Source organism: Pteropus alecto, unplaced genomic scaffold, assembly GCF_000325575.1.
Source record: "Pteropus alecto unplaced genomic scaffold, ASM32557v1 scaffold50, whole genome shotgun sequence".
NCBI classification, from domain to species: Eukaryota; Metazoa; Chordata; class Mammalia; order Chiroptera; family Pteropodidae; genus Pteropus; species Pteropus alecto.
In genome coordinates, this window is record NW_006431918.1 from 1,486,150 (window position 1) to 1,490,572 (window position 4,423).

General features: G+C 42.3%; 1 pseudogene; it reads right to left on the reverse strand.

Annotated features, from left to right (window-relative positions):
- LOC102890783 lies at window positions 1–324 on the reverse strand (annotated as a pseudogene).
- Between the last annotated feature and the right edge of the window lie 4,099 nt (window positions 325–4,423).

Here is a 4,423-nt window from a genome sequence, read left to right on the forward strand (position 1 = left end):
TTAGGATTCCGCTTCGTCCTCAGCGCTGTCATCGCTGTTGGCTTTCTCCTCTTCCTCTTCCCTCTGCTCCTTAAGTATTTTCAGGTATTTACTAGCTAATATTTTCTTTGGTAATATATCTGCGAGAAACTGAGAAGTTTCTGGCTCCTCTGCAGTATTTGATGAATCACTGTAAGTGAGCGCTTTCTTTTCTTTTCCACTGCCATGTCTGTAGGAATAAGTGGCTAGATATTGAACTAAGACCAAGGCGGCTTTAGCCATGAGCACCGGCACCTCCTGGTTGATGCTGGACACCTCAGGGGAGCGCTTCATGATGACCTGCATGCCGGACAGTGTTTAGAAGGAATTCAGCTCAGAAGTCATCCTTCTAGAAAGACATCTTTGCATTACGACTGTCTGCTCACCTGCTTATCCCTTGCTTGTGTTTTATTGGCATTTGGACCTGACACAGGACCTGGCCTGTAACTGTGTTTGGGGAATGAGTGAAATGAGAGAGTAAATGGTTCACAATTTACCAAAGTTGGAAAAGGCGTTGTGACGGGTCCTGGACAGAGGCCCCGAGGAGAGGCGGGCTGTCGGGGCCATGCTGCAGAGAAGATCTGACTACCGTGCAAGAAAATCATGGTAAGACGGGACTTATTTTTTTAAATGCTGCTTCTCAGGTGCTTGAGGTATTCTATAAATTGTCTTGGAGAGGTACAGGGGTGGAAGAGAGGCAGATAGAGTCAGGCCAGCCTCTTGCAGAATCTCACACTGCACTCTGCTCTCTGTCAGCATGGGGAAGGGGCTCATATTTACGGTACACCCATTGTCACGTGTCAGCTCCTAGGCAAGGCTTTTTCCATATGCTAACAAACTTAATAATCCCAACAACCCTAACTGTAACCCCAACAACGTAAACCAGAGTTGGCCCAGATATGCCTTCGACGTGAATTCAACTATATGCTCTCTGTGTGTGTGAGTGTGTGTGCGTGTGTGTGTGTGCGTGTGTGTGTGCAAACATACATACATATTCCATCTACTTCATCTCTTCATCTGTGCTTGGAGGAACTATTTGGAGTTGCTGAGAGTCAGCAGAAGAATGTACCAAACCATGTGTGCTTCTACGCCATGGATGATGTAAGGGTTTTAAGGCAATTACAACTACATGCCTGAGAAAGATGCAACGCCACCATATCATTACTCCCATTTTATAGATGAGAGAATGAAGGTTTAAAGAGTTTACATAACTTGCATTCAAATCAGCTCCAAAGCCTCCGTCTTTGGATTCCCCGTTGTATAGTTTTGTCACTGTCGTAGGGGTCTTGTAGCCATTCTGCTGCTCTGATTGTCATCCATTCAGCAAATATTTATCGACGATTGACAAGTCCTGTGTTAGGTGCAAGGGATGCGTACTTAAACATAAACATTTTCCTCTCCAAGAAGGCTTGATAATCTAGTGGGGAGATGGAAATGTAAGTAATGCAGCAGGTTAACAGAAGACGAGTCCTGTCAGCTCTTGACTTCTCGAAGTTTGAGGGAGGGCTAGGAGAAGGTGTGTCACAGTTAAAACAAAAGTCGTAAGAAGGAGATCGGAAAAAACAATGGACCTAAACTTAGTTAGAATTACACCCCAGTATTAAGGAAAGGTTTATCATCCTACACACATCGCCGAAAAGTTTAAAAATAATAAGACACAACAGTTTAAGAACGCAAAGCAACACTTGCGTTGTCTGATGAAAAATTGCCCAGAGGTATCTATTTAATGGTTTGGTATTGTCTGTTCCTCAGCAGCGTGCTCCCTTTTTAACACTGGAACAAAGCCGAGGCAACATCAGTTTGTCTCTGAGCAAACTGCATTCTTCACTGTTATTCTAGTAGACAGTCTAGGTCAGCGATTTTTAAGCCACGTTGAACCCCAAGAATTCCCTCGGAGGGGCCTCAGGGGCTGTCGTAGGTGGGGAGAGAAATCGGTTGAGTCTTTGCCCTCTTCAACCCAACTGCCTTCATTTTCGATGTGGAATAAAATTTCTTTCGAATAAAGTGTTCCACAGCTAAAAGAGTTTGTAAACAGTTCTATGTTTCCTCTTGTTTTATGGGCGAACTCTCCCTCCCTCCTCCACCCATTCGCCAGCCCCCATCACACGCATGGTATCACTTCATTCTTCTCTTCTAGATGTCACCGAAGCCTGGTTCACATTGGCTCTGGATTGGTTAACTTTGGCTCCAGAGTTTAATGACCCATTGCTTAACCTAAGCATCCTCGACTGTTTCTTCATTCCTGAGTGGAGCAGGTTTGATGTGTGACGAGATGGAGAAAACTGTATTTTCTACAACTCCCAGGAAGACTGTGCATGTTCAGAAGCATCGCTAGGATTTCCTGCCTCGCGTAGTGGTGGGTGAGGTTTATGAGACTCTGGAGTCACGCAAAGGTAAATGGTTGAAAATCTGATTGCTAAGGAGGGTGTGTCCTGGTACCACAGGGCTTTGTCTTACTGAGTGGGGTGTGAAAGCTTGGGACTGCAGCAGGGGACAGCTGCTAGTGATCTAGGCTCTTCCACTACCCTCAGTTTCTCCTCTGAGTAAATGCCAAAGTGATTTCAGGTTTCGCCAAATGATGAAACTAACCAGGTCATCCACATACCTTGATCCAGTCATGCCTCTGGTTACACACTGGCTTGTGCTGAGGCTAGAAAATAATCTGATTCAAAATGCAATGATTTTTAGGAACAGTTATGTTAGTGCCCATGAGATTCAAAAAAAAAAGGTCTCAGCTTTGGCTGCCATGCCCTTCATTCCTTCTGCATTCCCTCCTACCAATCCTCTGTTAAAGGAAATCTTCAGCATGGGAAAGGTAAAATGTCTATAATACCTCAGACCTGGCACAGGGATGAAGTCATGGCTAGTAATGGCTGCCCAGGACAGTGGAAGTTCATTGACCCAATTCTGCTCACCATCCACGGATGAGTAACTGACAGATGTTGCAAAAAGACAAGAAGACAAGGCTGATTGGCAAGGGACAGGAATCTCATTCAACCTTAAAGTAGAAATGGTGTGGCATCTGTTGGTTAAGCTGAAGTTTAAACCATAGATCGAAGTTTTACAGATTTATCATTAAAAACTTTATTTTCCACAAAAGCATAAAATAAACTATGTTAATCAGTCTTAAGTCTTGTTGCTTCTCAATTTCCATGCCTATGTCATCTGATAACAAAACACTTTTTTTTTTCCTTTCAAAACCCTCCTACCTACATTCTCATCCCATGAAGTTTGCAGAGGGGCGGGCAGACTGAAACTTCCCTGGCTCCGGGAGCATGGTGGTCACCCAGATCACCTTCGTCCTGAACTCAGCGACTGATTGAAAGATGAGCATGCGACTCAAGCTGGTCCAATTAAAGCCATGAGAATGATGCTGGAACTACCAGAAAAGGAACATTTTCTGATTCAGAAATCATGGATGTGAAGGACTCTGAGCTTGCAGCTGCCCGGGGCCAGCTTTGCTATAAAATGGACAAAGCCTATTTGAAAACAAAGCGAACCTAGAGCCAAAATACAGAGATCATCCTCATGACCCCATTTCTGTCCTGGATCCAGCTGGGCCTAAAGCCAAGATACCTAGGAAGTTTCAGTTATATGGGCCAATAATCCTCCCTTTTCCAACATTTTCCTTCCTTCCTTTCTTTTAATTGTGCGCCCGTGTGTATGTGTGTGCGGGTGTATGATTGAAATATCCATCAATCAGAGACTGATTAAATAAATTACATCCCAATAATGAAATACATGCAACAATTAAAAAGACTCATGTAAAGATACTCATGAATCATTCCATTACTTATTATAGCAAAAAAAGTGAAAATGACTGAAAACTACTATTGGGGGATGGGATAAATAAAGTATATTATAGCCATACACTCAAATAAACCAGTGTTAAAATGAGTCACATTCAACTATATTGATTGACAGTAGAAGATTCTCATGACATATTGTTGATTTTAAAAAGCAGGCTATAAATCAAGTTACAAAAATACTCATAAAATTATGTAATTTTGCATATATAAATCTAGTACACTGTAGAAAGGTAGTTAAACATCATTCCTCTGGAATTTTAGGTGCTTTTTACTGCCATTTGTTCTTTCCCTTATTGCTTTAATTGTATATACATATGTAATGAAGAGAGAAAAATGAAAACTTTCTATTTTCTGGAAAGAAAGAAACAGAGAACAGAAGAAAGGAATAGAGGGAAAATCTGAAGAGAAGAAAGAATGGAAGTATCTAGTCAGAAGTTTGCTAAATGATTCAGGAAAAGATTCAAGGAGGAAGTGACACCATCTCATGAATCTTAAAAAGGTATTTTCCAGGTGGACAGGTGAGAAGGCATCCAGAAAGATGGAGCAGCAAAGGCAAAGGTTCAGAAAAGTGAGAGGCTGTGACATCTTAAAGAATA